Source organism: Oryx dammah, unplaced genomic scaffold, assembly GCF_014754425.2.
Source record: "Oryx dammah isolate SB20612 unplaced genomic scaffold, SCBI_Odam_1.1 HiC_scaffold_5, whole genome shotgun sequence".
Taxonomy (NCBI): Eukaryota; Metazoa; Chordata; class Mammalia; order Artiodactyla; family Bovidae; genus Oryx; species Oryx dammah.
In genome coordinates, this window is record NW_024070189.1 from 58,621,191 (window position 1) to 58,645,963 (window position 24,773).

Here is a 24,773-nt window from a genome sequence, read left to right on the forward strand (position 1 = left end):
CCACAAACCAAAAATCCACAATAGATTAAAAAAAAAAAAAAACCCACACACAAAGAAAAGCAATCCAAAACAACACTAAAGTTAGTTATCAAATCACAAGAGACAAGAACAAAAGAGGAATAAAGACTTACAAATTCAAAACAATTAACAAAATGGCAATAAGAACATCAGTTCAGTTCAGTCGCTCAGTCGTGTCCCAACTCTTTGTGACCCCATGAATCGCAGCACGCCAGGCCTCCCTGTCCATCACCAACTCCCGGAGTTCACTCAGACTCACGTCCATCGTGATGCCATCCAGCCATCTCATCCTCTGACATCCCCTTTTCCTCCTGCCCCCAATCCCTCCCAGCATCAGAGTCTTTTCCAATGAGTCAACTCTTCGCATGAGGTGGCCAAAGTACTGGAGTTTCAGCTTTAGCATCATTCCTTCCAAAGAAATCCCAGGGTTGATCTCCTTCAGAATGGACTGGTTGGATCTCCTTGCAGTCCAAGGGACTCTCAAGAGTCTTCTCCAACACCACAGTTCAAAAGCATCAATTCTTCGGCGCTCAGCTTTCTTCACAGTCCAACTCTCGCATCCATACATGACCACTGGAAAAACCACAGCCTTGACTAGATGGACCTTTGTTGGCAAAGTAACGTCTCTGCTTTTGAATATGCTATCTAGGTTGGTCATAACTTTCCTTCCAAGGATTAAGTGTCTTTTAATTTCATGGCTGCAATCAACATCTGCAGTGATTTTGGAGCCCCCCAAAATAAAGTCTGACACTGTTTCCACTGTTTCCCCATCTATTTCCCATGAAGTGATGGGACCAGATGCCATGATCTTCGTTTTCTGAATGTTGAGCTTTAAGCCAACTTTTTCACTCGCCTCTTTCACTTTCATCAATAAGAACATACATACTGATAATTACCTTAAATATAAATGGATTAAATGTTCCAACAGAAGACAGAGACTGCCTGTCTTAAAAAAGACAAAACCTATTTTTCTCTCCCTACAAGAGACCCAATTCAGATCTAGGGATGCATACAGACTAAAAGTGAGGGAACGGAAATCTCCATGCAAATGGAAATCAAAAGAAACCTGGAGTGTCAATACTCATAGCAGACAAAATAGACTTTAAAATAAAGACTGTTACACGAGACAAAGAAGGACACTACATAATGATCAAGGGATCAATTCAAGAACAAGATATAACAATTGTAAATATATATGCACCCAACATAGGAGCATCTCAATATTTAAGATAAATACTAACAACCATAAAAAGAGGAAATGACAGTAACACAATAATAGTGAGGGACTTTAAGACCCCACTTTTATCAAAGGACAGATCATAAAGACAGAAAATTTAAAAGGAAACACAGGTCTTAAATGACACATTAGACTACAAGGACTTAACTGATATTTCTAGAATATTCCATCCCCAAATAGATGAATATACATTCTTTTCAAGTGCACATGGAACATACTCCAAGAACTCACATGCTGGGCCACAAAGCAAGTCTCAGTAAATTTATGAAAATTAAAATAATATCAAACATCTTATCCAACCACAATGCTATGAGATTAGAAATCAATTACAGAGAAAAAACTGTAAAAAACACAGACACGTGGAGGCTAAACACCGTTACTAAACAACCAATGGATCACCAATGAAATCGAGGAGGAAATTAAACAACAACAACAACCTGTAGACAAACAACAGTGAAAACACAACAACCTAAAACCTATGGGATGCAACAAAAGTAGTTCTAGAAGTAGAGAGAAGTTTATAGCAATACAATCTTACCTCAGGAAACAAGAAAAATATCAAACAACCTAACCTGACATCTAAGGCAACTAGAGAAAGAACAACAAACAAAACCCAAAGTTAATAAGAGGAAATAAATCATAAAGAGTAGAGCAGAAATCAATGAAACAGACCAAAAAAAACAAACCCAGAAACAATCAATGAAATTAAAAGCTGGTTCTCTGAAAAGATAAAATTGATAAACCTTTAGTCAGATTCATCAGGAAAAAGGGGAGAGTGCTCAAATCAATAAAATTAGAAATAAAAAAGATGTTACAACTGACACCACAAAAATACAAACAATCATAAGAGATTGCTACAAACAACTATATGCCAATAAAATGGACAACCTAGAAGAAATGGACAAATTCTTAGAAAGGTACAACCTTGCAGAACTGAACCAAGAAGAAATAGAAATATGAAAAGATCAATCACAAGTACTGAAACTATGATTTAAAACTCCCAACAAACAAAAGTCCAGGACCAGATGGCTTCACAGGCAAATTCTATCAAACATTTAGAGAAAATTGTACATCTGTCCTTATGAAACTATTCCAAAAAAATTTCAGAGAAAGGAACACTCCTTAATTCATTCTATGAGGCCACCATCACCCTGCTACTAAAACCTGACAAAGATGCTACAAAAATAGAAAATTAGAGGCCAGTATCACTGATGAACATAAATGCAAAAATACTCAACAAAATAGTAGCAAATCAAATTCAACAATATATTAAAAGGCTCATACATCATAATCAAGTGGAATTTATCCCAGGGATGCAAAGACTCTTTAATATACACAAACCAATCAATGTGATACACCATCAACAAACTGAAGAATAAATATCATGATCATCTCAGTAGATGCAGAACAACTTTATAACAAAATTCAAACATCCATTTATGATAAAACTCTCCAGAAAGTGGGCATAGAGGGAACTTACCTCAACATAATAAAGGCCATATATGACAAACCCACAGCTAACATCACACTCAATGGTGAAACGCTGAAAGCATTTTCTCTAAGATCAGGAACAAGAGAAGGATGTCCACTCTTGCCACTGTTACTCAACATAGTGTTGGAAGTCCTAGCCATGGCAATCAGAGGAGAAAAAGAAATAAAAGGAATTCAAACTGCAGAAGAAATAAAATTTTCACTGTTTACAGATGGCATTATACTATACATAAAAAATCCTAAAGATGCTACTGGGTAACTACTAGAGTTTATCAATGAACTTGGTAACATTGTAGAATACAAAATTAACACACAGCAATCTGTTGCATTTCTCTACACTAACAATGAAAGAGAAATTAAAGAAACAATCCCATTTTCCATTGCATCCAAAAGAATGAAATACCTAGTAATAAACTTGCCTAAGGAGACAAAAGACCTGTACTCTGAAAACTGTAAGACACTGATGAAAGAAATCGAAGATGACACAAACAGATGGAAAGAAATACCATGTTCTTGGATTGGAAGAATCAATATTGTCAAAATGACTATAATACTCAAGGCAATCTACAGATTCAACGCAATCCCTATTAAATTACCAGTGGCATTTTTCACATAACTAGAACAAAACATTTAAAAAATTTTTATGGAGACACAAAAGACCCTGAATAGTGAAAGCAATTTTGAGAAAGAAAAATGGAGTTGAAGGAGTTAGGTTCCCTGATTTCAGACTATGCTACAAAGCTAGAGTCATAAAAACAATATGGTACTGGCACAAAAATAGAAATATAGACCAATGGAACAGGATAGAAAACCCAGAAATAAATCCAAGCTACTATGGTTAATTAATCTATGACAAAGGAGACAAAAATGTACAATGGAGGAAACAGAGTCTCTTCAATAAGTGGTGCTGGGAAAACTGGACAGCTACATGTAAAAGAATGAAATAAATTTTTTAAAACACCATACACAGAAATAAACTCAAAATAGATTAAAGACCTAAATATAAGACCAGATACTATAAAACTTAGAGGAAAACAGTCAGAATGCTCTATGACATAAAACACAGCAATGTCTTTTTCATCTGACTCTGAAAGTAATGGAAATAAAAACAAAAATTTAAACAAATAGGACTTAATTAAACTCAAAAGCTTTGCACAGCAAAGCAAACTATAAACAAAGTGAAAAGACAACCCACAGAATGGGAGAAAATATTTGCCAATGATGTGACCAACAGGGATTAATCTCCAAAACATACAAACTCATGTACCTCAACATCAAAGAATCAAACAACCTAAACAAAAGACAGGCAGAAGACCTAAAGAGACATTTCTCCAAAGACGACATACAGATGGCCAATAGGCACATGAAAAGATGCTCAATATTGCTAATTATCAGAGAATGCAAATCAAAACTGCAGTGAGACATCACCTCACATCAGTCAGCATGGTTATCATCCAAAAGTCTGTGAACAACAGGTACTGGAGAGGGTGTGGAGAAAAGGGAAGCCCTCCCTACACTGTTGGTGGGAATGTACACTGGTGCGGCCACTAAGGAGAACAGTACAAAGGTTCCTTAAAAAACTAAAAACAGAGCTACTATATGATTCAGCAATTCCACTCCTGGGCATGTATCTGGAGAAAACCATGGTTTGAAAGGAGTTGTTGTTTAGTTATTAAGCCATGTCTGATTCTTTTGCAATCCCATGTCTTAATACATGCACCCATATGTTTACTGCAGCACTGTTTACAACAGCCAAGACATGAAAACAACCTAAATGTCCATCAACAGATGAATAGATAAAGAAGATGTGGTCCATATGTACAATGGAATATTACTCAGCCATAAAAACAATAATGTCATTTGCAGCAACATGGATGGACCTGGAGATTATCATAACTAAGTGAAGACAGACAGACAAAGACAAATATCATATGATAATGCTTATATGCAGAATCTTAAAAAAAGATGATACAAATGAACTTATTTATAAAACAGAAACAGACTTACAGACTTAAAGAAAAAATTTATGGTAACCGAAGGGGAAACATGAGTTTGGGATTGACATATACACACTATATTTAAAATAGATAACCAACAAGGGCCTACTGTATAGCACAGGGAACTCTACTCAATCTAAATGGGAAAAGCACCTGAAAAAGAACAGATACCTGTATATGAATAACTGAATCACTTTGCTATACACCTGAAACTAACACAACATTATAAATCAACTATAACCCAATATAAAATAAAAACTTTTTTAAAAGACTGTGTTGAATAGTATTTGATGATCCCAGTCAAGACATGCTTAAAGTCACAGGATTTTCAGTCATCCAACCATAAAATGAGAAGAGTAGAAACTATTCTTTCGGAAAGTGGCTCATGGAGATAACAATCAAAGACCTCAGCAAAGTAGAGATAAAGGAAAGAACAGTTTTTCAAAGTTGTTATTTTTTAAATGACAAGATACCTGGTATCTTGGCACTGACCTTGCAGGCAGTAGGGTGGAGAATGTTCCTCTGGAAAAACTGTGCAGCCCCAAAGGGAAAAACATATTGATAATGATACTCGAGAGTCCAAAGAAATGACTCACCCAGTCATTCTACAATAAAGCCCATGAACAGAGAACTTCTAATCGACTTTTTATTGCCTCATAAATAAATGAATGAACAAGGATTATCAAGACATTTGTAGAAAGCCTGCAACATAAAAGAGCAAAACAAAACAGAAAAAAGAAAGAAAACCCAAATGTCCAAAAAAACCAAAACAATAAATTACGGTATATCTATGTAATAGTTTCTTTGCACTTATTTTTAATTTGCTTTCAAAGCATGCTATAATATTAAGTGTAAGAAAAATGTAATAGCATGGTCCTGATTTCCTTTAAAATAAATATTAATAAATGGATCAATGTTACAGAATCAAGAATCCTATAAGAGACCCACATAGTAGTCATTTAATTTAATAGAAAGGTACCACTGCAACTCAGAAAGTAAAAATTAGTCTTTTCAATAAATAGTGCCAACTATTCTTATGGGAGGAAAAAAATGATCTCCATCCTTATAAACCATGAATAATTCATACTACACCATGGATTTTTATATAAAAGCTAAAGCAATCATACCTTTAGAACAAAGTTTATAATATATTCATGACTCAGGCAGTATTTACCTTATGATATAGCAACTCTTCTCTTAGAAATACACTGAAGGAAAATGAGTGCATAAGCACACCGAAGATATATGCAAGAGTCGTCAGTGACTTCCCTGGTGGCCCAGTGGCGAAGATTCTGCACCTCCAATACAGGGGGAGCGGGTGCTATCTCTGGTCAGGGAACTAAAGATCCCATATGCTGTATGATCTGGACCAAAAAAAGGTCAAAGCAGCTTGATTTATTATAGCCCCAAATTGGAAGCTATTCAAGTGTTCATCAACAGCAGAACAGAAAAATTACAGTACAGTCTATCAAATAGAAACTGCCCAGCAATAAGGAAAGAATGATTACTATCTGCAGCAACATGGATGAGTCAAACAGACAATGATCAATGAAAGAACCTAGACTTCATATTACTAAGATCCCATTTATATGCGGTTCAAGAACAGCCAAAACCAATCTACGGATATTGACTGGAAGAGGCACTGGAGGTGACTTCTGGGATAATGGAGATGTTTCCCATCTTAAGCTGAGTCATGATTACATGGAATACTCCTGGAGTTGTACATTAAGATTTTCATGCTTTAAGTGTACAGTAACAGTAGACAGATAAAATTTGGCTAGATGGGGAAAAAAAAAACACATTTATAGTGGTTTTCCCTGGGTGCTAGAATTACAGGCAATTGTTATTTATTCTGTATTTTTTAAAATTCCACAGTCAGAAAAAAATTGTTTTCTTAGTGCTTTTTGGTGTTTTCATGCTACCCACCTATTTTTTTTTTTTAGATAGCCAGAATGCCTCTGTAGACCTTCTGTTTCCTTCTATCTAGTACTCTAATTTCCCTTCCTATTACTAAAAATTCTTCTTTATGGATAAACTACTTTATATCTGCTCATCACTGCTTTTTACAGTGATTTTTGTAATTGTGATTTTTTTTTCTTTTGGTTATACCACAAGGCATACAGGATCTTAGTTCCCAACCAAGGATCAAATCTGTGCTGCCTGTAGTATAAACTCAGAGTCTTAACCATTGAACAGCCAGGGAAGTCCCATGATTCTTTTCTTCACAAGACACCACAGTTCCTTAAGCTGTTTAAATGTTTTCTTCTGCTTCAAACTGAGAAGTCATTTGGCTAAGTAACAAACTTGGGGTTAAAAAAATTTTTCTCTAGGTTACATACAGACTTTCCCCACCTTGGAACTACTCTTATATTCAAAGCCAGAAGTTATGTTTATCCCTCTCTCTTTACATATCCTTTTTGGGATTTTACAAAACTGAAAAGTTTGAAAACATGAAAGCTGATCTTATTCTAAAGACCTCCTCTGTGTCTTTTTTGAACTCCCTAATTAGCTGGCCTTTTAATAGGATCTTTGTGAAGAGATTATTTTATATTCTAGGTCGCTCAGGTTTTTTTTTATTCTCATACCCATAATTTTGGGTATGACTGTGCTAAAAAAAAGCTTTAGAATTACTAGCTCTGTGCTGCTCTACCATCTCAGGTTTATAGTTTTCGTTAATTTTGGTGTTGACATGTTTGTTTATTCTATTCACAGTCATCTGGCCATTCTAAAAAAAGTAGAGACAACAGGTCAGGGGAGTCAGAGAAGGCTTCTAAGAAGCAACGGTCACACTGAGAATTAGGCAGAAAGATGAATTCAGATTACTCAAACCTCACACTCTTCTCAGAGATAATACTCAAAAACAACTTTGCTAAGAGTAAACTTTCAGGATCATTGCAGCTTCTTTTTCTATTATTTTTATAACTTTTTCTAGTTATTCTTTATATTTTTAGTAGGATTCATGCAATTTTGTTTGCTTGGCAGATAACTATTGGCAAACATGATCATTTGTTTATTCAACATTAAGTACTTACTACCTGACAGGCCTAGTAATGAGGATATCAAAGAAAGAACTAACTCTAGCTGGCTTGCTCTTCCTCTTCAGTACCTCTGATAATAAAAATAAAATTATCTTTTCCATTTGTTGGTTACTGCATCAGATGGAAAAATCTGGAAGTTCGCCAAACTTCAAGGGTATGGTGTGGGTGGTTTGGCTAAACCACCTTTGCCTGGTTCAGAGGGCAGTTATCTCAAGGAGTTACTCAAGTTTATTGAAACTCATGTACAAGTAGAGAATGACCCTGCCAAAAGAGGAAGTGGGCCACATAGTGTGAGCCTGCTGTGGGCCAAGAAAAGAAGCAACAGCATCAAATCCGAACCCCAAAGCCACAAGAACAGGCATTCCACAGCCAGCAACAGGCCTTCATCTAGGAAGAACCTACTCCTGACATGCAAGCTTCACACTGGGGCCCTGGGGAACAGCAACAACCAGGGTTCACTTCTACTTAATTTTTTTTTTTTTTGGCTATGCTGCATGGCTTGCGGGATCTTAGTTCTTGGACCAGGGATTGAACCTGTGGCCTCCTCAGTGAAAGCACAGAGTATTAACCACTGGACCACCAGGGAATTCCCAGGATTCCCTTCTAAAAGGTGGCAGTGACATTCACAATAACAGAGCAACACCAGGAGACTCTGACAGTTGATACTGTGACATAGACAAGATCTTTGCTTTTATGACTTCCTCACTGTGGGTAACACATTTGGCTGTGTTACCATTTCCTAAGCTGTTTTTCTTTGGGGAACAGGCGGGAAGGAGACAACCTCCTGTTTTATTCATTACTGTCTAAATACTGATTCTGGTATCAATCTCCCAAATATTATTAACCCTCCCTACTTCATTCATGATCTTTTGTTTGCCAGAGAGTTAACCGGGCCTGGAGCAGTCCTCACATAATCAATGAATGAATAAACCAGGGCATGCCTTTTGTATCAGCATTTTGGCTTGTGGCTTTAGCGTAATAGCCTCTCAGTGGAATCCACAATGACACAGAGCTCAGAAATGGGCTCTTCACTGAACAAGGGCCTCAAAATGCACAAAGGAGGCAAAAAAATAATAGTGAATCATTCACCGCTGGAGGCCCTGTCCTAGAGTAATGAAGAATTTCACAGACTGTCTTGTTTTCCCTTCTTACAAAGGCTATAAAAACTATTTATTGCTTATACAACTGAGTTACACATGAAACTAAAAAAATCTACAAACTGTTTAGTAACATGGCTTGCTAAAGCCACTCAGGTAATTGCTTTGAGCCACTATATCCAACATTAAACTAACACAAAGATGTAAGCATTCTCCATTTGTCCTGATACATTAGATGAAGAACAATGAAGTCTGAAAAGTCATACACACGTTAATAACCCACAATAGTTCAATATTATTTGAAAACATGGCTATAGCCAATCTCATCTCCCTCCAACAGTAAACTTGCAGCCTTGGAGACTATGAGAATCCAGAGAAGTTCCCCTCAATACAGGAAAACATATCATCTGCTAAAATCTCACTGCATAAAGCTTTCTAGACAGAATCTCTGGCTGGATCCTGTCATTTGGGAGACCTGTCACTCTCTAAGGAATAAGATATATAACCTTTATTAAACAGCCCTCAAAAAAAAAGCTTCCTGAATTACTCAACCATCAAAAAGTGAAATAATGCTATTTGCAGCAACATGGATGGACCTAGAGATTACCATACTAAGTGAAGCAAATCAGAAAGAGAAAGACAAATACCATATGCTATCACTTACATGTGGAATATAAAAGACAACACAAGTCAACATATCTGCGGAACATAAACAGACTTGCAGATACAGAGAACTGACTTGTGGTTGCCAATGGGGAGGGGGAGTAGGGGAGGAAAGGACTGGAAGTCTGGGATTAGCACAGGCAAACTTTTATGTATGCGATGGATGAACAACAAGGTCCTACTGAATAGCACAGGGAACTATATTCAATATCCTGTGATGAATTATGAGGGGAAAGAATATGAGTAGAATATATATGTAGGACTGAGTCACTCTGCTGTACAGCAGAGACTGACACAGCACTGTAGATCCACTGTACCTCAGTAAAATTTAAAAAGAGAAGTGCAAATGCAAAAACAACAAAAATCGCCATCGGAAAATATCTACCAACAGCTAAAATAGTGTATGCTGAACCATCCAGGCATCAGAATCCCATTCCTCTCTAATGTTTGGAGGAAACACCCTTTCTTTTTATTGAGAGTTCATTCTTTTTCCTTATAAATTCTTCAATAAAGACTCATTTTTAAGTGAAACTTTCAAATAATAAAAGAAGTCTATTCTATGAATGAGAAATTCCACCTTTAGGATTTATCCTACAGGTATAGACTAGTGCCCGTATGCCAAAAAAAAAAAAAAACAACCCACCACTTATACAATTTTATACCACAAACACAAATATTTACTATAACATTTGTTTACAACTATATAACATATTCTATATAAAATACATACAAATACATCTATGATATTTGTTTGTTGCTGTTTAGTCACTAAGTCGTGTCCAGCTCTTCCTCTGTCCATGATATTTCCCAGGCAAGAACGCTGGAGTGGGTTCTCACTGAGGTGAGAAGCTCTCTCTTCTCCAGATCTTCTCCACCCAGGGGCTGAGCCTGCATCTCCTGCGCTGGCCAGCAGAGTCTTTGCCACCACAAACACACATATTTATTATAACATTTGCTTAGAATAACTATGTAACATATATTATATATAAAATACATACACATAAGTGAATGATATGTAACATCCTAAAGGTCCACCAATATGGGGACGGTTAAATAAGCAATGGAATTTCCAAACCACAGAACTGTTATTTGACCCTTAAGAAGAATGAGGTAGAATTATACGCACTGATAATGGAAAAGTGCCAACACAGTGAAAAAAGCAAATTACAATACAAAGCAGTCTCACTATCCCATTTGGGCTTAAAAATAAAGTTCTATTTCTAGATCTGAATAGGTTACAGTTATGTTAGTGAATATAATTATTCATTAAACTATACTTTTTTGTCATACACTTTTCTACACAGTTGGCCCTCTGTGTCTGCAGGTTTCACAACCTTGGATTCAACCAACAGCAAATTAAAAATATTCAAAAAAAAAAAAAAATCCCAGAGAGTTCCAGAAAGGAAAGCTTAAATGGCAACCACTTATAAAGCATTTACAATGTGTTAGGTATTACAAGTAATCCAGAGATGATTTAAAGTATTCAGCAGATATACATAGGTTATATGCAAATACTATGTCATTTTATCTAAGAGATTTGAACATCCACATAGTTTTGGTGAGAGGGTCCTGGAACTACTGAGAGGTGACTATACATGCTAAAAAATGGAAATTATCTTTAGGTAAAGTCTATTTCATAGCTTTTAGGAGAACCCAGGTGGTACAGTAGTAAAGAATCCACCTGTCAATGCAGGAGACACAGGAGACTCAGGTTCAATCCCTGGGCCAGAAAGATCCCCTGGAGGAGGGAATGTACCCACTCCAGTGTTCTTGTCTGGACAGTTCCACGGACAGAGGAACCTAGCGGGCTATACCTCATAAGGTCATGAAGAGTCGGACACGACTGAGCAGGAACACAACCTATTTCTTAACTTATTGAGCAGTGAAGCCACGCTTCTAGATGCTTCCAACAACCATCCAACTACTACTCAGAATATGTTTTGTTCCAGTTTCAGGGCAGGATCCACAGCTGTGAACAGACTCATAGATTCCAGGCGAACCTCACCCAGGGCTCCTTCTCCAGCCTTTATTAATCTTGGATGGCTCTCTGCAGAAACCACAGGACCCCTGAATGCAGGACAGACTACTGTCTTCAGCTTCTGGAAGGACTCCTCAAAGGTGGACCTCACTCAGCCCCTTGTCTGACAGCTCCCAAAATGCCAGCAATTCCCCCACCTCTCACTACCTCCTTGGGAACTCCAATGTCCAGCTTCATCCGACCACAAGCTCAGGGACTCTGGTCAGTACCCCACTAATGCAGCTATCTGAAAGCCATGGGGGAGTGAAGACTGGCTCCTCCTCAGAAAGGCTGGGATCTCTGAATTACATCTAGTCACTGGGATGTACAGGGCGGCATTGTCACTCTGCAACTTCAAACAGCCAGTCCTCAAAGTGACAATGGAGAGAAAATGAGTTCAGCAAGAGGGAGGGTAGAAGTGAAAGCAGCAGTGAACAGAAGGACAAGTAAAAGGGAAGAAAGCTGTTAACAGAGAAAGTGAGTTGAGATGAAAGGACAGGTTAGAGCAGGGAGAGAGAAAAAAGAAAGGAACTCTGCCCCCTGCCAACTTGAGAGGACACACTAGAAAGGCACAGGTCCATCCCTCCCACAAGCTGACAAGACCACTTCCCAGGCCAGGTCCCCCACCAGCACAGCCCCTGAAAGACGGGCTCTGCCTGCCCCCTCCCAGAGCATTAGACTAGGCTTTGTGGGAAAATTGAAATCTTGATAGCTTAGAAAGAGGCCCCTACAGCTTCATGTGCTGGTAATTTAAGCACTCCTGGTTCCTGCAGGCTACCAGACTGGCCCTGGCTTCGCTTCATCATTAAAGCAAGCTCTCCTGACCCTCTGCAGGAGCCGCCAGTCAGTCAGCACCGCAGGGCAGCTTCAAAGGACAAGAGTGGATTTCACTGCACACCAGCAAGTACCAGTCGCCCCTGCCATGTGGTCACCCCAAGGACCAGACAACCCAGGGCCGTTCATTCCTTCCTCCTTTCTTTTCTTCATTTTCATAGAATTTTTAAAATAGGCATTACAGACAAAAAGGTTACACAAAACAGAGGCTAGATGCAAACTTCAGAGTTCTGTCAGTTACACCCACCAAGAGCAACTGTATGTCAATATATGGAAGCCAAGGAGATCAAAGGAGTATGGGGTGATGATTACTTAAAACCAAAACAAAAAAACACAAACTGCATCCACCCTGAGCAAAATTTTGAGTTTTCCAAGTGCACACTTGCACAGAAAGAGCAATAGAACACAGCATCAATAAAGTCACATCCTTGGCAGAGGGCCTAGAATTTACTGATGATATAGTATACAGGTTCACCACCACCCAGATCTCCTTTTGGCAAACCTCCTATCAAAACACCAGTGGTTTCAACTGACTGCATGCCTTTCTCTTCAGTTACTAGACCCTTCATTCTGCTGTCTTCCTGGTATCACAGAGCCACTCCGAGTTTCAGGAGGTGGGGTTCAAGGGGCCCTCTTTGAAACCTGGCTACTATCAAACCATCCCTATCACCTGTCTACTGCTGCCTGAAAAAATTCCCAGTGAGTCATATCTTTGGATGAAGGCAGTATTTTTCTAAGCGGGGTATGTGGCAGGTGTGGGGAATGTGGACAATTGTAACAGTTATGCTTTTTAAGATTTGCCTTCTATTTGTGTCAGGTGATAGTTGTTTCCAATTTAAGCCAATCATAGTTTCCCCTTGAAATAACTTCTAGAGTGTTTTGTTTTCAAATGGCACACTTTAAAGAAAAAAATGTTAACAGTACTGATAGCAAAGAGATAAGACAAAAATCATGCAGGTGGAATACAAATGAACTGCGAGAAACAGGTAAAGCATCCACCTCTAAAGCCCTTTGCATGCAACTAGCCCTCACTGGGGCCTTCCCAGGTGGCTCAGTGGTAAAGAATCCACAGTGCACGTGGGTTCAATCCCTGGGTTGAGAAGATCCCCTGGAATAGAAAATGGCAACCCACTCCAGTATTCTTGCCTGGGAAATCCCATGGACAGAGGAGCCCGGCAGGCTACAGTCCATGGGGTTGCAAAAGAGTTGGACACGACTGAGCGACTAAACGGCAACAACAGCCATCACTGGTGTTTCTACTGCCACCATCACATACAAGATTTGCCAAGGTTTAGCTCCACAAAGTCAGCAGAACCAGAAGGATGCAGAAACTGCATCAGATTGAAGAATCACAATCTTAGTGAGGGTGTTGCAGAAGAAAGGCTGGGGGTAGAGGAAGGAGGGACACTGGGTCTGGGGTCTATGGGAAGCTGGCAGGAAGCAGGAAAGCAGTAAAAACATGCTTAAAGATAACGATTCATGAGCTAGGCACATTCCTACAGAAGTCCCCCTCTTCACATGCCTTGTACCCACATGATCCTACCCAAGGTCCCAGCACTGAAAGCTAATGAGTGAAATACTGAGGCCAGAAGCCAGGCACCACTTCCCAGGTCTTCTTCATCCCAAAGAACTTTGCAACTCAACAGCCCCCAGCCCCTACCTTATTATGAACACTGGCCACAAGGTCAGATAGTTTTCAGTCGTGATCTACACTATTTTCTGGGCCAATTCTCTTGACACTAATGACTCTTTAGCACAAATCAGAGAAGTGATAAAAGGCATCTGTGAATAAGGCATTACTCTAATGAGTAAATTCAGGTAAATCAAACCCTCTTCTCACCATGATTACCAAGACTCCCTTATATCATTTACTTGCATCATCACAATAAACTGAATATCACAATAAAGCAACTAACACAAGTTTTTTGGCTTCCCAGTGCAGATAAAAGTTATGTATTCACTATACGACAGTCTGAGGGTGCAAAAGTATTATGTCTAAAAATACAATGTACACACCTTAATGTACAACCTCTGATGCTGGGAAAGACTGAAAGCAGGAGAAGGGGACGACAGAGGATGAGATGGTTGGATGGTGCCATTGACTCATTGGACATGAGTTTGAGAAAGTTCTGGGAGTTGGTGATGGACAGGGAGGCTTGGCATGCTGCAGTCCATGGGGTCGCAAAGAATCAGACACAGCTGAGCGACTGAACGCATCTAATTTAAAAATATTTTATTGCTGAAAAATGCTAACAAACATCCAAGGCTTCAGCAAATTGTAATCTCTTTGCTAGTGGAGGTTTGCAGTATTGAGAGAATTACCAAAATGTGACGCAGACACACAAAGTGAACAACTGCTGTTGAAAAATGATGTCGACAAGACATAGGATTGCCACAAACCTTCAATCTGTAATAATCGCAGTATATGCAAAGCACAACAGAGCCAAGTACAATAAAATGAGGGAGGCCTGTTGAGAAATGGAGTGTTTCCTGCCAGATTAGTAAACAGGGATATCACCATCATTAGCAATTCAATTGCAGCCCTCTATCGTGAGCCTGAGCCGGGCAGCCCCAAGGGAACTCAGGAAGGAGAATGCCTGCCATCCAGCCTCCCTCAGACTACACAGCCTCTTCCTACAGTGAGAGTAAGCCCTGATGAACTGAGGATATTCATTCACAGGATACTGGCCTGATAGCTGAGGTGTATATCAAAGGAATGATTTCAGTTAGTCCAGCCTCTCACATCTTCCACATACAGAAAATAGATAAATTCCTTAACTTGGGTTATCTGGTTTTCTTTAAATAATAATAACCTTTTGATGTTCAGACTACCTGCCTTTTGTTGCAGAATTTCTATATAACCTGGCTCCCCTTATCTCCTTGGAGCAATTTTCTCAGGATTACTTCAGAAGCTGTCTTCTGGGCTTAAAATTCCTCAAAATTCCCACCGAATAACACTCAACTTTAAGTTGCAAATATTTTTTAAGTCGACACTATAATCGAAAGGTTCAGAAAAACAGACACTATCTCTTGTTTTTGGCAAAGACATAAAAGACTTGCTGCCTGCCCACAGACACTGGATTCAAAGCATTTATCTCCCTTGCTTTAGAAGGGAGGACCCATTCAGTTTCCCAGCTCTGATTCTGAGGCCTAAGTAAGTACTAATATTCCACACAGCACAGTGAAAGTCGCTCAGTCGTGTCTGACTCTTTGCAACTCCATGGGCTACACAGTCCATGGCATTCTCCAGGCCAGAATACTGGAGTGGGTAGCCGTTCCCTTCTCCAGGGGATCTCCCCAACCCATGGATTGAACCCAGGTCTCCCACACCGCAGGCGGATTCTGCAGTAATATTCCACATGTGCCTCTGAAAAACTACAAAAGAAGTCTTCTAAGTTCACTTGCTTTTGAAGACCTTGTTATATACAGTGCCGAAGATGGTGTGAACCTTTTTGGTCAGAGCCTGGAGGGTCACCTCATGCCCACTCCCCTTGCTTCTAAACTGCTGGGTTTTAATTGCTGACTCCCATTTTACGGCCAAGTCAATTAGTAGCCTTGGTCAAGTGTGAGGAGGTTGGAAGCCTAGAATACAGCTTTCAATTCAGCATGAGAAAAACAGGAAGCCTCTCCTGTCAGCAACTTCCCTCATGTGATAACTATGCCACAAGTCTGAGAGATGGATTTTGTAGTTCTGTAGGGTGTCCCTGGATGCTTCAGCAAGCACCTGAATCCCTATCTGACCAAGGACTGGCAGAGTGACATAGTAGGAGAGGGGAATTTTAAAAGGTGACTATTTCACTCCTCATTCAATTTAGTGAGCATTATTGCTCACTTCAGTCTCTGAAGAGCTTAATAACTAAGAAGCTTAATAACTAACTCCTTCTGGAGTGGGTTGCTATTTCCTTCTCCACGGATCTCCCTACCCAGGGATCAAACCTGAACCAGGGATCAAACCCAGGTCCCCCAAACGCTTCACCGTCTGAGCCACTGCTGAAGTATGAGTTGAAAGGATGCTGGGTCAAAAGCCCAAGAGGCTGCTAAGTTACTGGTTTACTCCAGGCACTCTAAACCAGCAGGATAAAATGTAAAACAGTCTGAACTTATTTACATATGAAATGCAAACATGAACTTACCCTCAGGCCTCCAGATCACACTATTGGTTTACTGGTGACCAAACCCAAATACACCAGGAAACAAAAACAAAAAAAGCCTTAGGGTGCTCAATGAAGCTTTTATAAAAATTCAGAATGTCCACCTCTTTTTTTAATTTCATGGTATCTCAAAAAAATACCATTCATCCAACAAAGCAAAATATTTGCTTTGGAGGAGCTCAAATTTCATATACGTGTCCTATGAATACTCCTTCAGAATCTCTGTGAAGAGAGCACTGCCCATTACCCCATTTCAAGGGCGAGCAATGTTTCCAGCCAGGAAAGGAGGGCCTGCTGGTGGGTGACAAAGGCACAGGCCTAGAAGGTTCCATGGGGATCTCTGGCTCATACCCCAGCCCTGCCTCTCATCTGGGCCCAGTTTCCCTTAAGGGAGGTTATTTCTGTTCTTCAACAGAACCACCAGCCCTGGTGTTTATCATAGACTGTGTTTAGGGAAACACTACTTTTTCTTCCTATCAAAGTCTTAAATTCTCTACCAGTGGGAAACTTGTGGAGGTAGCAAGGGTGAATGAAAGCAGAAAATTTCCCAAAACTCTTGGCCTACTTAACTGCCTCGACAGCACACAGTTAGGAAACTGCTGGGTGTCATCTCAGAGGCCTCCGAAGAAGAGCTCCCAGTCTTTTATGCCTCAGCAGAGAAAAGAATTCAGCGAGAGGCAAAGTGACAGACGAGATTTACTAGAACAAAATGCTTGTAAGGTTTACAAGCAGGCAGGCAAGTGTTGCACTGCCCTGAGTACTCAGTGGGTTACATTTTTATAATCAGAGAAAGAGAGGGGTGGGGGAGAAGATCTTTGTTTTTCTTGAGTAGTATCACACTTCCATGATCAGTTCTTCCCCCAGGTAGAGCAGGTAAGTTTTCTTGTCCCTATTTGATCAGGCCAGGACTGTCACAGCACTTTGGAAAAGTTATTCAGGTCTCAGTACAATGTGGGTCTTTCATTTTGAAAAGTCACCTTCCCATAAATGACTGTTTTTGTGTGCACAGACCACGTCCTGAGGGTCATTAACTTGTTGACGCCACTGGGTAGGTTGTAGGCCTTACTCTCTACTATTGTTTTATTGCTTGGGGGGCACTGTGCAATGAACATGTCTTAGGGGTCAAAGAGTATGTTTTAGGGATCGTTACCTCACTGGGCTCACTGGGTAGGAGGTAGGTCTCATGTCACCACTGCTTTATTGGCTGGGGGCACGTCTTGTGCTTCTGTTGCATGGTTTTGTTGCTAAGCAGGTTAGATTTGATTTTATTGTTAAGCCAACCAATCTGGCTTTGATGCTAAGTCACTTGTTTTGCTTTATGAGTCAAGCAAACGCACATGGTCTCAGAATCTTCCCATTATTTTCTTGAGTGATCATTAATCTTACTGTAGTCTCCCAAAGCCCCCTGAAGTTCCCTCTCTAACTACAATTCCCTAACCGGGTTTCTAAGCTAACTATTTGCTTATCCTTGGGCTTGCTTGCATTGTGTGATCAGTCCGACTCTTTTCGATCCCATGGATCGCAGCCCACCAGGCTCCTCTGTCCATGGAATTTTCCAGGCAGGAACACTGAAGTGAGTTGCTATTTCCTACTCCAGGGGATTATCCTACTCTATCCCTATTAGTTAGCGTGTTTGGAGGGTGAGGGGACCGTTTACAAAGAAAGCATGATTAACTGGCCATTTCAAATATTTCCAAAGAGATTTAGAAAATTGATAACAATTTTTTTAAAATGTGGCCCAGAAATCTAATCTCCAGTGATTCTTAATATTATGGGGCTCCTGGAGAGGCTCCTGGAGTGTTTTTTATAAACACTAACAAACCCTACCAATGAATAAGCACACAAGGGGAAAAGCTCTTCGGGTTAGTAGAAATATGTTGTAAACACACATTGCTCAATGCTCAAATGGCCTGTCTTAAGATGTCATTTACAGAGAATGATGTTGCTGATCTGACTGAAGTTCGCTTTCCCCACCACCACTCCAGATTTGTCCTCCCTTGGGTGCTGTGCTGGTTTCTCCATTTATGCACAAACCTTGCCAAGTTCTCAGCAATTCCCTCAACTGGCTTTTACTGTACAGGATCCCTGGAGGTTCAATTCTGTTTTCTGGAGTCAAACAAATACAAAACAAGTTGGTGAGAAGTTTCAGATGTTTCACTTCCTCCAGAAAAAAGTTTGTGGAAGATTCAATATAAATGGGACAGCTGTTGTGGTTTTTTTAAAAATAATTTTTCCCCACAGGATCAGTAAATTTCAGAGTTGGAAAAAATTGTACATCACTCAATCATTCCTCTTCAATAACCAAAATATCTTCTTCTCATTTCTTAAGAATTTAAGACAAAAATGGCCAATTAACACTTATGCAGCGTTACCTGGAAAGCCCACAAACTGAAAGTAGTAGGTAGGAAGGGCGGGAATCTGTTCTACAATTAGCAAAGAGCATGAAACTCCTTTCAGCTTTCCCAGTGCCGCCATATTCATGTTTGGGGCACTGATTATCCTTCAAGAACTTCTGTGCCATTAAATCTCCTATCATTCAATCGGACTTTGGGTTTCACCCTAGGTATAAGAGGTGTTGTAGAACACTCTGAAACCTCTAAAGGGTAAGTGCTGTGGACAATACAACCTCAATGCATATGGAGGAAGGCAAACCCCGTAAACAGTCATAACTGATCAGGTCAAATGAGATAAGAGAAGGCAGCTGGGTGCTTCTTTTCCCTCAGAAGAAGAAATTTTTTAAAAGTCTAGGATAATTGGCACCTGGCTGCCTATGCCCCCATCTCTGTCTCCTACAAACATTTCCGAAGCAAAGTTTCCAGAATCCCAACAGATTAGAGTTCTAGGCGTTGTCATCTCTTTTCCAGGCTGTCACAACAGCCTCCTCAGTCTCCCCATACCAGTGTTCCCCCTACCGCAATCCAGCCGACGCTTCAGTGGCTCCCACCCACAAACCCTCAGCTGAGCACTCAAGAGTTTTTCCAAACGGGCCCAAACCTAACTTTCCACACTTCTCCTCCGCCCCCAAAACTGCCCTAGCACTCAGTCCCGCAAGTCTTTCCTTTACTTCCAGCTCAAGGTCTCTTTCCCAGAGGTCCCCTTTCCCTCCCCCTACTCTTCCAACCCCCACAGCTGCCGGAGATTAGCTCCATCCCTTGGGGCTCCGCTCAGATTTCACTCCCCTCAACAGATCTATTCACATTTCTATCCACCGCACTCAACTGGATTGAAACATCTTTTCTGAACACCTCTGGTCTCAGCTCCCGCCCCGCCTCGCGCGCGCACCCAGCAGGGTCGGTTCTGCGCCTGGAGTGGGTCGCCCGCAGCGCTCTAGAAATCGCAGCTCAAGGCGAAGAGACGCGGACGCCTCCCGCAGACGTCCCTCGAGACCGGGTGTGGCGAGCCTAGCTCTCAGCCGACTCCTCGCTACGCGGAGCCTCTAAGTCCTCGGCCCAGAGGCCCCGGCGGGCAGTGCGGGATCTTCCCAGCCTCAGCCAGCGGCACTGCGACGGGACCCGGAGGAGCAGCCGCGAAGCGCTGGGGTGTGTATCAGGCCGGCTCCAACAGCTCCGCCGGCTCCCGGCCTCTCCTCCAGCTCTGCTCGATTCCCGGCCCGAGTCCGCCCATCGCGCCCGGGAGCCCGTCGCTCTCCCGGGGCCCTCTGGGGAGCTCGGGGCTGCGCAAAAGCCCAGAAGAGCTCTGCCCGCGCCTAACCCCTTCCCTGGTCCCAGCTTGGCTGGGCCCGGGTCCACCGCGGGCCTCACCTCTCCTCTCTACGAATCCGCTGAGCACTGGTTCGGCCGGGCCCCGCTGGAACCTGACGAGACCGCACTAGCGGTGCCGCACCTGCCAAGGAGCGAGTGAGACTAGGCTCGCCTGACGTCAAGACCTCCCCGAGCGCCGCAAGCGCGGAGTCACCTGATCACCCTGGCAACGCGCGCGGGGCGGGGCGAGGCGGGGAGCGGAGTCACAGCGCGAGCCCCGCCCCTAGCAGCGCGGTCTGGAGGCGTCACCCAGAGCGCTCCCGAGCGGTTTACGGAAACTCGAGGTCAGGGTCCGGCCGTCCGCATCTAGCCTCTCAGGCTTGCTGCAGGCTTCGCTTGTGGGCCGCTTCTCTCTGCAACTTTTTCTAGATGCAGCTAGGTTCGAGGGTTTGCTTCGAAAACTGTACATGAGAGGACTGGGGCTGAGGCTGATAACTGGATTGCTCACTAGCAACTTTACCCATAAGCCTCACAGCAAGTGGTGCAGCCTTTGCTGGAGAATATAATAGTAAGACTTCATTCACTCAGGATGAAGAACAGGCTGTAGGCCAGCCCAGTCCTCCTGTCCTGCAGCCCTCCTTCTCTGCCAACGGAAAGAGAAAGCATTGAAACACCCAGAACAAAGCTTAGCACAAGCCTGAAAGTCCTAGTTGAAGTCCGATTTGTTTTCAGTTTAGAAACTGATTTTCCCTTCAGTTTCCTCCCCTAGCTCATTATGATGGTATGCCTATATCTCTGTGACTTTCCAGTCACTAGACATAGACAGTCAGTTTCAAAATGAACATGTAAGATCCTGTGGAGGTCCTGCTTTGAGAGCCACTGCTTATTCTATCCCTTTACTTCTTTCTGAGTTCCATTTAAGTTTTACTCTCCTACTCCCTGCACCATTATGGAAGTTTCATATATGTTGTCCTTCCCTCTTACAGTATGTATAGGATTTTAAACCAAAAAGTTATTTTATAAATAACTTCTAGTGAGCTTCTTTCGGAGAAGGCTATGGCACCCCACTCCAGTACTCTTGCCTGGAAAATCCCATGGATGGAGGACCCTGGTGGGCTGCAGTCCATGGGGTCGCGAAGAGTCAGACTCGACTGAGTGACTTCACTTTCACTTTTCACTTTCATGCATTGGAGAAAGAAATGGCAACCCACTCCAGTGTTCTTGCCTGGAGAATCCCAGGGACGGGGGAGCCTGGTGGGCTGCCGTCTATGGGGTCGCACAGAGTCGGACATGCCTGAAGCGACTTAGCAGCAGCAGCAGTGAGCATCTTTGCCTGGCAATGGGTGCTTAAGGCACGATCCTTGAAGATTAAAGGTTTATGAGTGGTGCATCTCATATCCAAATACCACCTGTACTGTTTACTTAATAGTTTTGTTTCAAGTGACACTTGTTTATTTTTATACATTTAAAAAAGCATATAAATGGTGGGGGTGGGGTGGGGTGGGTGGGCGGCGCAGGGAAGACAGCTGTGAAAGAGAAGAATCATGGCTCCAGACAGAGTTGTACTAAAAGATTTAAAACATGAGCCCAGGTCCCAAAGAGCAGAGATTAGGAGGCAGGAAGATGGTGGGAGCAGGGCAGGGGCAGCCAGACCTGGGGTGGCTGGTTGGTCTGAGGAGAGGAGCTCCAAGTGCAGGTTAGGGATGCATGGGGGAAGAGCTGGGTTGGAATGAGGTTTGAGGGTTGCAGTAAAGGGGAGAAGTGTGGGAGTGGAGAGAATGGAGAAGGGATCTAGAGAAAGGAGAAGGAGCAGCGGTTTGAGGAGGGACTACTGAAAGGAAGAGTGTGCTAATAGCATTAAGGAAAGGGAGATTACAAAAATGAGGACTGCAAGGAAGGAGGAGCAGTGAGAAGAACATGATGGAGGCCCTGTGGGAAAGCTCAGAGCTTCTGAGGCTGTAATGTGGGCAAAGCAAGGTGAGATGAGGGTGGGGGCAAGGTTAACTGCCTTGGAAGAGAGGGCAGCTGGACATATAGGGCCATGCTGTGGGAGAAGAATGGTGTTTTCAGTAAGGTCCTTGGCCACTCCCATTTTACTGAGTTGTTTGGGGGTGATGGCAATAAGAAGTTCATGATCTGAGCCACAGTCAGCTCCCGGTCCTGTTTTTGCTGACTGTATAGAGTTTCTCCATCTTTGGCTGCAAAGAATATAATCATTCTGATTCTGGTATTGACCATCTGGTGATGTCCATGTGTAGAGTCTTCTCTTGTGTCATTGGAAGAGGGTGTTTGCTATGACCAGTGCAGTCTCTTGACAAAGCTCTGTTAGCCTTTGCCTTGCTTCATTCTGTACTCCAAAGCCAAATTTAAATTTGCCTGTTACTGCAGGTATTTCTTGACTTCCTACTTTTGCATTCCAGTCCCCTATAATGAAAAGGACATCTTTTTGGGGTGTTAATTCTAAAAGGTCTTGTAGGTCTTCATAGAACCACTCAACTTCAGCTTCTTCACCATTACTGGTCAGGGCATAGACTTGGATTACTGTGATATTGAATGGTTTGCCTTGGAAACAAACAGAGATCATTTTGTAATTTTTGAGATTGCATCCAAGTACTGCATTTGTTGTACTTGACTCTTGTTGACTATGATGGCTATTCCATTTCTTCTAAGGGATTGTTGCCCACAGTAGTAGATATAATGGCCATCTGAGTTAAATTTACCCATTCCAGTCACTTTTAGTTCTCAGATTCCTAAAATGTTGATGTTCACTCTTGCCATCTTCATACAGTCAGCAAAAACAAGACTGGGAGCTGACTGTGGCTTGGGTCCTAAACTCCTTGTTGCCAAATTCAGACTTAAATTGAAGAAAGTAAGGAAAACCACTAGACCATTCAGGTATGACCTAAATCAAATCCCTTAGGATTATACAATGGAAGTGACAAATAGATTCAAGGGATTAGATCTGATAGAGTGCCTGAAGAACTGTGGACAGAGGTTCATAACATTGTACAGGAGGCAATGATCAAGACCATCCCCAAGAAAAAGAAATGCAAAAAGGAAAAATGGTTGTCTGAGAGGTCTTACAATAGCTGTGAATAGAAGAGAAGCAAAAGGCAAAGGAGAAAAGGAAAGGCATAAGCATCTGAATGCAGAGTTCCAAAGAATAGTAAGGAGAGATAAGAAAGCCTTCCCTAGTGGTCACTGCAAAGAAATAGAGGAAAACAATAGAATGGGAAAGATTAGCGATCTCTTCAAGAAAATTAGAGCTACCAAGGGAACATTTCATGCAAAGATGGGCACAATAAAGGACAGAAATGGTATGGACCTAACAAAAGCAAAATATATTAAGAAAAGGTGGCAAGAATACACAGAAGAACTATTAAAAGAAGATCTTCATGACCCAGATAATCACAATGATGTGATCACTCACCTAGAGCCAGACATCCTAGAATGAGAAGGCAAGTGGGCCTTAGGAAGCATCACTATGAACAAAGCTAGTACAGGTGATGGAATTCCAGTTGAGCTATTTCAAATCCTGAAAAAGGATGCTGTGAAAGTGCTACACTCAATATGCCAGCAAATTTGGAAAACTCAGCAGTGGCCACAGGACTGGAAAAGGTCAGTTTTCATTCCAATCCCAAAGAAAGGCAATGCCAAAGAATGCTCAAGCTACTGCACAATTTCAGTCATCTCATATGCTAGCAAAGTAATGCTCAAAATTTTCCAAGCTAGGCTTCAACAGTACATGAACCAATAACTTCCAGATGTTCAAGCTGGATTTAGAAAAGGCAGAGGAACCAGAGATCAAATTGCCAACATTCATTAGATCATCACAAAAGCAAGAGAGTTCCAGAAAAACATCTACTGCTGCTTTATTGACTACGCCAAAACCTTTGACTGTGTGGATCACCACAAACTGTGGAATATTCTTCAAGAGATGGGAATACCAGACCACCTGACCTGCCTCCTGAGAAATCTGTATGCAGGTCAAGAAGCAACAGTTAGAACTGGATATGGAGCAACAGACTGGTTCCAAATTGGGAAAGGAATACGTCAAGGCTATATATTGTCGCCCTGCTTATTTAACTTATATGCAGAGTACATCATGAGAAATGCTGGACTGGATGAAAAACAAGCTGGAATCAAGATTGCCAGGAGAAATCTCAATAACCTCAGATATGCAGATGACACCACCCTTATGGCAGAAAGTGAAGAAGAACTAAAGAGCCTCCTTTTGATGTAAGTAAAAGAGGAGAGTGAAAAATTTGGCTTAAAACTCAACATTCAGAAGACTAAGATCATGGCATCTGGTCCCATCACTTCATGGGAAATAGATGGGGAAACAGTGGAAACAGTGGCTGACTTTATCTTTGGGGGCTCCAAAATCACTGCAGATGGTGCCTGCAGCCATGAAATTAAAAGACTCTTGCTCCTTGGAAAGAAAGTTATGACCAAACTAGACAGCATATTAAAAAGCAGACATTAAGATAAATAAATAAATAAAAATAAAAAGCAGACATCACTTTGCC

At 41.6% G+C, this 24,773-nt stretch overlaps 1 protein-coding gene across 1 annotated transcript in view; it reads right to left on the minus strand.

Annotated features, from left to right (window-relative positions):
• The window catches only part of CYSTM1 (cysteine rich transmembrane module containing 1), a 58,438-nt gene extending 37,974 nt beyond the window's left edge, over positions 1–20,464 (minus strand). Inside the window, exon 1 of the mRNA XM_040239920.1 lies at positions 20,305–20,464. The gene's annotated coding sequence lies outside the window, so the exon portion shown is untranslated. The remainder of the gene's footprint in view (positions 1–20,304) is intronic.
• Positions 20,465–24,773: the final 4,309 nt, after the last annotated feature.